We start from the raw sequence: 11,352 nt of genomic DNA on the forward strand, positions 1-11,352 counted from the left end.
GCAGTTAGGTGAATACCGTTCGGATTTTTGGTCAAAATAAGCCGACCCAGCTTCGGCCGCGTCTTAAACCGTTCTTGCCGAAATAGCCTTAGAGTATCTTTCAGTTGTCGAAAGGTTATTTTCGTAAAAGAACGGACAAGTTTGTAAAAGTGTCATAAAATAATCCTCTTCGGCCTCGAATTCATGTGGAATTTGGAAGGGGCCACACGTTTGCAAAAATAACCGTTCGGTTGCATTTGTCAAACAGAGAAAGGGGGTCAGCCTTTTGTTTTTGAGTTTGTAAATCTTTTGATTAGAATATACGATTTGTTTGATTTTCAAGTTTGCAGGTCATCTTCAAACCTTTGAAACCTAGTTTGTTTTAAAATTGAAAAATGTGTATTATTGTTTAGCTTTTATTGGTCCGAACTACGCAAGGTCTGATTCATGCGGGGTCATGATACGTAGGCAATCCCCATAAGATTCGACCGCTTTTAATAAAGAAAGAAAGAAAAAAAAGAAAAAGAAAATACAAAATAAAATAAAATACAGGGTTTCCCAAAGTGCTTTAAAAGGGGACAAATGAGCAAGCCGGGATGACGCATGTTGTTTGAAGCAAAGCATGTAGAAACGGTTAACTGCCTAGGAACATTACATCCTCTATGTGTTGTGATCAAATCTGTTAAAATCTAACGCTAACAAAGCTTGTTGTTGTCTGAAACCAGACAAGTTAGTTGTTAAAGAACTCTGGCAACACACTCCTATCAAACCAGATCCAAAGGACCGGTAGCAACAAGCATGACTACTTCAGAGAATAGTAATGAGGAAGAAAGGCCGATGAGCCAGTTGTTAAAAGAAGCGATGGAAAAGATTGAAAGGATGGGACTAGAGATGAATGCAATGCAGCTAGCCCTAGCCAAAACACAAAAGAGCCCTGAGACACTGGGGCACATGCCGGAATACCCTCACTCCGGCCCTTCAACAAGCCATCCGAATCCCCGTTATCATCAAGAAAAAAGCCCTCATGATTCCCAAGCTCCACCGCCCCATCAACCTCTCCCAATACCAAATGTTCCGACTTATATGGGACCCACATCAGCCACCCTGCAAAGATCAAACAGCGAGCCATTACTTCAGGCTCCCGATACGCAATACTATCCCCCTGAGCCTACATTCCATGCCCCCGAACCACATGCCTACAATCCACATTTGGAGGCATCGACCGAAATTGAAAAGCCGGTTAAAGCTCCAGAACAAGATGAGGTATTGAGGAAATTCAAAAGCCTGGAGCAGTCCTTCAGGAACCTGCATGGATTGGGCAACCAGGTCAGCATGGCCTACAAAGATCTATGCCCTTTCCCGGATGTCCAACTCCCAGCTGGGTTCAAGATGCCTAAGTTTGATTTATATGAAGGGCACGGTGATCCCATGGCACATTTACGGGGATTCTGTAGTAAAATGAGAGGGGCAGGCGGTAAAGATGAACTGTTGATAGCCTATTTTGGCCAAAGTCTGAGCGGATCGGCACTAGAATGGTATACCAGGCAAGATTCCAACAAATGGTACACCTGGGATGATCTGGCACAGGCTTTCGCGGGTCATTTTCAATACAATCTCGAGATAGTCCCTGACCGTCTCACATTGTTGAGGACCGGGAAGAAGCCCGGGGAAAGTTTTCGCGAGTTCGGGTTCCGTTGGAGAGAGCAAGCAGCCAGAGTCGATCCTCCTATGAGAGAGGGAGAGATGGTGGACTACTTCTTACAAACCTTGGAGCCAACTTACTTTGGTCATCTAGTGACGACAGTTGGTAAATCTTTCAATGAAGTAGTTAAAATGGGCGGTATGATCGAAGAGGGACTCAGGTCCAACAAAATTCTGAGCTATTCGGCAATCAAAGCAACCACTCAGGCCATCCAGAGCGACACTGAGGGTGTACTGGGGAAGGAGAAGAAAGAAGATGTCACGACCGTTGAGTCTGGAGCCTGGTTCGGATCTAGAGGCCCGTCACCCTACTATGGCAACCCACGACCCTACCACCAAAATTACCCTCGCACTCCATATAGCCCTCCACGACAGTATTACTCACTGCCAGATCCCCATTTTTCCGTTCATCATGCACAAACCTATACCCACTCTCTAGCACACGCACAATGGCGTGCACTGGCTCCCCAAAATACATACCCACCTCCACCAAACATATATCCACTTCCGAGGGCCTATAGAAATCCTCCAGGGTCAGGTTTCCGGGGGAATCAAGCTTTTAAGAATGAGAGGAAGCAGAAATATACTCCGCTGGGAGAATCCTATACCACCGTGTTCCACAAATTGAGGCAGTTAGGCCTATTGAATCCTATTGAGCCCAAAATACCAAATCCCCTTCCTGAAAATCTTGACCCTTTAGCAAGTTGTGAATATTGTTCGGGGGCTCCCGGACACGATACCGAGAGATGTTGGAAGTTGAAGAATGTCGTTCAAGAGCTCATCAACACAAATAGGATCGAGGTTCAGGTTCCAGAGCCACCAAACATTAATGACGATCCGTGCCGGTGAAAATAGTTCCAAAAAAAAAAACAACAATTGGACGGCTACTCCTCTTCCTATCCGAAGGGAGTCTTGGTAGTGGGCTCTGATTTTTCTTTCTTGTTTTGGATTATTGCAGAGTTGTAATCCAGTTTTGTTTTAGTGTGAAACTCTGTTATCCCGTATTTTTGTAAAGCTTCTCTTCTTATTTTGTTTTGAGTTTATTTTTTTCCTCTTTTCTTTCTAAACAATGCTCTTTATACTGATTCCAATGACATGACATGCATAACGGATCTTCAACTTAGTCTAAAAATCAATCTGGTTTCGAACTGGTTATACAAAAGGTCAATCACGATGACGAATTGGGATACGATGATAATAAAGCCTTCAAAGAGACAAACAGAGAGTTAAGCTAGTTGGAAGAGAAATCCAAGCCCAACTTAAATGACGCATAAGACATCAATTTAGGGGATGCAGACGATATCAGGAAATTTAAAGATGGACAGCAAGTGTTGAAACGGATCCTCCCACATCAGGCCAAAGCAAAAATGGCAAATTTGTCCCGAATTGGCAGTGGCCATCTATTGTGACTAAGATGTTATCCAGTTGCGCTTTATGTCAGAGAGATGTCGAGGGAAGATGCATCGACATTGCTATTAATTGTTGTTTGTTTGTTTATACTTGGCATTCATCGGAGAATGAAATGACGGAGGCAATTTTTTTCTTTTATCCAAACATTTTAACCTTTGCTTCCCCTTTTGAGCCTTATCTATTCTTTCATACCCCTCTTTTGGAATCAGTAATGAAAATGAGAAAAAAAAAGAGAAGAAAAATATAATAAAAACAAAAGAAAAAAAAGAAAAAAGAAAGAGAAAAAAGAAAAAAAAAGGAGTTGTGAACTACGTTTGACCTGATTCCTCAAAGAAGGATACGTAGGCGCCTCACGGCTCGGTCATAGTGTAACCAAAAAATAAGAATCCCCAAGCGAGAAACTGGGGCAGAAGTTATGTTTGTAATGTTGGGAAAGAAGTTCGATTCCAAGAGTTGTAATGGTTTTTACCCATCAGAATTATTTTGAACCCTTTTTGATGCCTCTTTTTCTTTTAGCCATAAACAAAAAAAAAACCCATGCTGATGTCCAAAAAAGACCTCCCGATCAGAATCCAAGGAAAGCCAAGTTGAGCAAATATAAGCAGAGAAAGTCGGCAACGAATTGATAACCTAAAGAATCCCCAGCAAAGAGTCATATTGGCACCATAAGGCGACGAGAATTGAGAGAAATGAGAGAGTCTCATCAGTGAAAACCCCTCGAAGGGCACTATGAGGCGACAAGGATATAAAGGGGGCTAGCAAGATAAGATCCGCATCCGGCGAAAGTTGGGCTTCTGCACATCCCCAGCAAAGTAAGGCCGTCAAAAAAAAAATTGATCAATATGAATAGACTGAGTTGGTTAATCCAAAAGTGCATGACATGATCATTGGGATTGATTGTACCATTCAGATAAGTTCTTTATTTTTTCTTTCTCCAACATTTGTTCAGAAAGACTTTTTCTTTCATCTTTTTAAAGTCATCACTTTTTATTTTTTGGTTTATAGTGTTTTTCTCCATTATTTTGTTTTTTAGAAGGATTTTGTTTTTCAGAGCTTACTACTAATTGCCAAATGCTGCGAAGCAAAAGGCGAACAGGACATGCCAAAGATAATGCAATGAAACGGAAAAGACATTTGTTGCAAGACCGAATGATGAGTTGGCCTAAATGTCAAGAGGGTATAGTGAAAAAGGGGTCGAGATGCAAGAGCATCCTTGGCCGATCATCGACCAAATTCCAAAAAGGTCGGACAATGTGGACCAAGGAAAGAAGAGGAAAAATCACCCCCAACGGGAATGTGTTCACCAGCAGGGACATGATCCCCAACAGTAATATCATCCCCAATAAATAGTATCATCCCCAGCAAGTTCTGATAGTGTAATGGAACGCCGAAAAAAAAAGAAAAAAAAAAGAGAAAAAAAGGGAAAGCAACCATGTTTTTTTTCTTTTAAAACTAACAAAATCTTTCTTTGATTTGAAGTAGGGAAAAGAAATGTTACAGATGGCGGAAGAACATGCCATAAAGAAGATCATCAAACCGGGGCAGAAAATTTTCTCATCGCGAAAATTTTCTCAAAAAGACAAGCGCCCACCTGAATAACGAGAGGAATACTTTTTGTCTATATATTTCAGGCACCCACCTGTATAACAAGGGAATACATCTCATGTCTTTACCATCAGGCGCCCACCTGTATAATAAGGGAATACATTCCATGCCTTTACCAATAGAAGATACACTTCCTAGGTCTAGTTTTGCCAATAGGAGACGCACTTCCTAAGTTTTACCCATAGGAGACGCATTTCCTCCTAAGTTTAATTTTACCCATAGGAGACGCATTTCCTCCTAAGTTTAATTTTACCTATAGGAGACGCATTTCCTCTTAAGTTTAGTTTTACCAGTCCTAAGTTGTTGTTGAAATCAGGAGCCCGCCTGAAGAGAGGAATGACGTTTATTTTAAAAGTTGAAGTTGGGAGCCCGCCCGAATAACAGAGGCATACATTTCAGTCTTTACATTTCCAGTATTGAAGTTGGGAGCCCGCCCATATAACAGAGGAATACATTCAGTCTTTTCATTTCAGGTGTTGAAATTGGGAGCCCGCCCATAATAACAGATGAATACATTCCAGTCTTTATTTTCAAGTGTTGAAGTTGGGAGCCCGCCCATAATAACAGAGGCATATATTTCAGTCTTTATATTTCTAGAGTTGAAGTTGGGAGCCCGCCCAGATAACAGAGGCATACATTCAGTCTTTATTTTCAAGTGTTGAAGTTGGGAGACCGCCCAGATAACATAGGCATACATTCAGTCTTTATTTTCAAGTGTTGAAGTTGGGAGCCCGCCCAAATAACAGAGGCATACATTCAGTCTTTGTTTTCAAGTGTTGAAGTTGGGAGCCCGCCCATAATAACAGAGGCATACATTCAGTCTTTACTTTTCAAGAGTTGAAGTTGGGAGCCCGCCCATAATAACAGAGGAATACATTCAGTCTTTACTTTCAAGCGTTGAAGTTGGGAGCCCGCCCAGATAACAGAGGCATAAATTCAGTCTTTCTTTTCAAGTGTTGAAATTGGGAGCCCGCCCATAATAACAGAGGAATACATTCAGTCTTTATTTTCGAGCATTGAAGTTGGGAGCCCGCCCATAATAACAGAGGAATACATTCAGTCTTTACTTTCAAGCATTGAAGTTGGGAGCCCGCCCAGATAACAGAGGCATAAATTCAGTCTTTATCTTCAAGTGTTGAAGTTGGGAGCCCGCCCATAATAACAGAGGCATACATTCAGTCTTTATATTTCAAGCGTTGAAGTTGGGAGCCCGCCCAGATAACAGAGGCATACATTCAGCATTAATTTTCAAGTATTAAAGTTGGGTGCCCGCCCATACAACAGAGGCATAGGTTTCAAGATCAAGTCAGAGGACAATAAAACAGAGGGTTACAGCAGGAATCCCCTACAGGAAACAATAAAAATCCCCAGCACCGGGAAACAGAAGGTTGCAACAAAAGATCCCAGCACAAATTCAGGCGCATGAGTCAAAAGGAAGAAAAGAGGCGTTTTGAAAGAAGCAGCTGGTGAACATTAAATCATGCCCAGCATAACAAGTCTGATGAAGAAAGCCGTACCCACCAGAGGAACCGCCAAAAAGCTTAATGAAGAAAGCCATGCAGACCGAGCAAAATGATGAAAACTGGTATTCAGAAAAGCAAATGTCCAGTATCATTCCAAAATTCAAGGAAGAAAAGCACCGGATGAAACACAAGCCGACAAGAAAGCAAGGCAACAAGAACAAATTTCAATCTAGCCTGGCTTCTTGTTTTATTTTAAAGCACGGTGTAATAAGGAGATCGGTAAGCAGTGATAACAGCATGCAACAACAGTAACATTGCAGTCTCACGGTAGTCCCAGCTACCAAAACTTCCCGAACTACATTAACCTGATTCCCCTTTAGCCAGGGATATGTAGGAAACCTTTGAAGCAAAGGTTCGGTTAAATCTTTTTCAAAAAATGCTTCACACGGAGTACTCGGACGGGCAAAAATCGCTCGCTTTATCTTTGCACGAAAACCCTTCGTGTCTCCGGGCAAAGAGGGGCAGCTGTAAGCACGTGATTTTTGCCCTATATGAGAAATACTCCCAAAAAATACAAAATGAAATGATTTTCCTTGGTGTGCAATTTTGAGTATTTTTGTGATATTTTTGGATAATTATTTGTATTTGTTTGTGTTTGCTTATTTGTTAAATTAATAAAAAATATAAAAATATGTCTCATTTTGCATGTAGGATTTAATTCTACAATTGTTAGTAATTAAATTAGTTTTACAAAAATTAAAAATTACAAAAATAGACACCTTTTGCATTTTTAGCATTTAATGTCCAAATATACAATTTTATGCTTAATTATTACTTAATTGTGCGTTAATTGTTATTGGGAGTTAATTTGCGCTTTTATAACTTAATTTAGTTCTTAATAATAATTTAAGTACTTTTATAATTTAGTTTTAGAAAATAAAAGAAGAAAAGATAACAAAAATACAAATAAAAATCGGATTGGGCCACTTCTTCAATTTTCAACCCCAGGCCCAAACAATTGTCCACGACCCAGTCCACTTCACACGGGTCGACCCGGTCCGCCCCATTAACCCATTAAACCAAGACCCACTCTTCATTTTGTCCTAACACAAAACAAAACAAAACACAAACAAAAAAACCCTAAAAAACCTAAAGTAAACTATCCGCCCCCTCCCTTACTTTCATCTTCTCCAAACTCCAAAAAACACCCCATCCATGGCTGCCCAAACCAGCTTCCTTCTGCTACATCCATACCCAGCTGCCTCGCGTCTTCATCTTCTTCCTCACCTCCAAATGACCCTTCCAATCACCGAAAAAAAAAAACTAGCCTCCTCCTCACGTCCGCCATTGACGAGCAACCATCGTTGCTACGTCAACCCGCCACTGCTTCTGCGTCGTCAACCACGAACAACTCTAAAGCCACCGCCATTCTTCTTCACTGTTGGCACGCGTAACTCGTTTCGTCGCAAACACAAGAAAGATATGAATCTTGTGGTTCGTTCCGTCGCGCAACATTCCGTCGCACGAGCAAAGCTGGCAAGGCTGTGAGTTCCGTCATGGTGTTGCTATGAATCCTGTGTTGGTGGTAACCACCAACATATCAGTCATGCCAGCACTGTCCGCCATGAGGCACCACCGGGACGGACGATTGGTTTTTTTTATTGCTGCAAAGAGAGCTGGTCGCTTCCATGGCCGAGCTGCTGTCGCGGTGCTGCTTCCCGTTCCACCTTCTTCTTCATTTCCGGCTGCTGCTACTTCTATTTTCGACCTCAACGTCCAGCTGCTGCCTCACGAACAACCATGGCCAGTCTCCATCGTTGCTTCTTCTGCATTCATTTTCCTCGCAAACGAATTAACTGCTTCCATTCATCACTTCTGCCATCGTTTGGTCGAGTTTTAGTCGAGGTCGTCGAGCGTAGTTTTGAGTTCGTCAAGTTTACAAGGAAGTTGAGTTCGTCGTTGAGTCCGGACAGATTTATTCCCATTTGAGTTTTGTCAAAACAGTTCATACATATGTCGTGTTGATCCGGTTAGTAGTTTTTGAATTTTATGTTTGTCCGTATTTTGTTTTGATATTTTCGAATCTAAAATCGGCAAATGTTTGTTTTGTTTATCGTTTGAATTAATGTTTTGTTCATGTTTCTGTGTTTTGTTGAATTAATTTTCAGATTTCAAATGGAAGTTAATTAGTTATTTTTCATGTTTATTTCATGTTTGTTTAAGTGAATATTTGTTAGTTTAATGTTTGTCAGATTCAAATTGAAATTTAATTAACTATTTCTTCAATTTGTTTAATGTGTTTATGTATTGTTAGAAATTGTTAGTATTGTTAAGTTCAAGTTTAAGTTCATAATTGTTTCTTCGTCGATCTTGTTATTTGTTTAAAGAATTTAGTTGTGTTAAAGGAATATATTGATTTAATCGTTTAAACCGTCATGTTTGTTGTGTTAAATAGATTCATTCATGTTCATACTTTGTTTGGATGATCTTGAATCCGAATTTTGTATAGTTTGATTTCTTGTTTATCATTTGTGATTATTTCTTGAATTGGTCTCATAATCTTGTTTAAAGTTTAATATAAGAATTGTTTGTTGTAATGTTATTAGAGTTGATTTTAAGTTCAATATTATTGAATTTAAGAATCTAAATATACTTGTTTGATTGGTGTTGTTGTTTAAATCCGAAAAATAGGTTTGTTGTTGCTAAAAATATTGTTCAATCAAATTTTAGTTGTTCTTGGTTGTTCAATTTGTATTCATGTGATTTGTTGTTGAAATGTTATTAAAATCATGTTCATGTGATATTGTTGTTATGATGTTCATCCGTGTTCATATTGTTGTTTGAACATTGTTAGAAATTGATCATATTGTCTATATTTTGGTTAAGTTTGATTAATTGATGTGTTATAGCTGATGGTTAGTTTGGTAAATTTGTAATACGTTCAGGGGTAGTTTGGTAATTTCAGTAAGGTCGGAAGGGGTAGTTTAGGAATTGTACATTTTTGAAATTGTTTATTTGAAGCATGGGGGACAAAATGAAATGGGGTGGGTTGTGATATGATTATTTAATATAAAGGGGGGACAAGATTTAATTTAAAGGGGAATCTTGCATTATTTTAAATAAAGCATGGGGGACAAAATGAAATGGGGTGGTGTGATATGTTATTTAATGTAATGGGAATGAGTGAGAAGATAATGGGTTTGGTAGAGAAAATGGGTTGATTTTAATTGATTAAAATATTTATGGGATGAGTTATATATGTGAAGTCTTGAAATCAAAGAGGAGAAGGGAGAAATACACAGACAGAAAAAAAAAACGGGAGAGAGAAACAAATCTGAAAATAAGAGAGAGAAAAGGGCTGAACATTTAAGAGATAGAAAATTCCGAAAAATATTTAAGTTTTCAAATAAAAAAAACTAAAAAAAAATTCTGTTTTCTTTTGTTGTTTGAAATCAGAATTGATTGTTGTTTCATAAAAGCTGAAGCTTTTGTTTTTTTTGGATTACTACTCCACCGGTCTGTTACTGGGTTGTTACTGTTGCTGGGCTATTGTTGCTGTGTTGTACTGATTTTACTGCTGTTGCTGATTCTCATATTCATTTTCTTTTGCTTCCAATATCAGGTACACAACTGAAAAGCTGTTTATTGTAATCCGAAATATGAAGCGTGAATACATATGAAGAATGAAAATTTGAAGTTTTAATTTCGTTTTTTATTTCTTTGTTCCTTTTGTTGATTGTATTTAAGCTATTTCATGAATTACTAAATAATAACTGGAATAAGAAAATAATATCATAAGTTATTCTGTAATAAATCAGTTCGGCAAAATAGGTTAATTCACTAGTTATGAAGGCTTCAAGATTATAGGTTGATCATGAACAAGTAGCTAAATTTAGCTAAAACACGAATTTAAATTAAACATCGTAAATTAGGCATTAAGGCATGACTTGAGCTTAAGCAAGATTAAGAGAACGTTTAAGTCTAATAAACTTTCTAATAAGCTTTAGTAATTATGGTTAAATCTAGTTTCAAATGATTGTGAATAATTAATCTTAATAATTTTTTTTAAAAAAAATAACAATGCTGAGTTTTAATCTAGCTATATTTGTTTATTTTGAATATTAGTTGTTGAATTTTTATTTTATTTATAATTTCGAAATTAAGAGTGAAATTCCTTTTTCATCAATATTTGTATTAATCAAGCAATTAGCATGTCATGTCTTCTTAAAATAATAAAAGCTAGTAATAAATTAGGATTTTCTTTCTTTATTTTAGAGACTCATTTTATAGAAAAATGTAGTCGTTTTAAGATTTGTCCAAATAAATGAGATGAGCCTCGCTTAATGAAATGTATAGATTGCGGGGCCCTCAATAAATGTACATTTAATCGCTTAGAATTAGGGAGGAGCCGTTTTAGCAAATTTCACGGCCCTACCCAAAATAATGATACGCTAGACTCTTTAGGCGCGATTTAATTAATTTTACCTTCTTAAACTCGGATGCGCATTTCATGCGACCCAAATCTAAATCCTAAAACATTGAATAAAAATGTGTTCCGGATTGCGGGTGCATTTCATGTGACGTAATCCAAAGACATGTTTTAAACGATGTTCACAATTTTTTTTAAAAAAATAATAATAATAATAATAAAGTGGTAAAGAGTTAAAATTGGCACATCGGTTCATAATTGTATTAAAATCAGATAAATAAGCCAAATATGACAATTGAGCGACCGTGCTAGAACCACGGAACTCGGGAATGCCTAACACCTTCTCCCGGGTTAACAGAATTCCTTATCCGGATTTCTGGTTCGCGGACTGTAATATGGAGTCATTCTTTTCCTCGATTCGGGATTAAACTGGTGACTTGGGACACCCTAAATCTCCCAAGTGGCGACTCTGAAATAAATAAACAAATCCCGTTTCGACTGTCCTTTAATTGGAGAAAACCCCTTGTACCCTCGCGGGGGCGGAAAAAGGAGGTGTGACACTACCCTTTCTGTTAGCTTGTCGCTTCTAGCATCTTGATTTTGCATGCACTTGATCAAGCCAGAGATTCCTTCCGTCAAGTTTGCCAACTACTCCTCCACAGATGAAGTGTTTGTTACCATGGCTTGCATGATTGTCATGGACGATGGAGAGTAGCATGGATTGTCACATAGATTGATCCTCGATTGGCTCACGCTATGTGGTGT

This window comes from Nicotiana tabacum, chromosome 5, assembly GCF_000715075.1.
Source record: "Nicotiana tabacum cultivar K326 chromosome 5, ASM71507v2, whole genome shotgun sequence".
Taxonomy (NCBI): Eukaryota; Viridiplantae; Streptophyta; class Magnoliopsida; order Solanales; family Solanaceae; genus Nicotiana; species Nicotiana tabacum.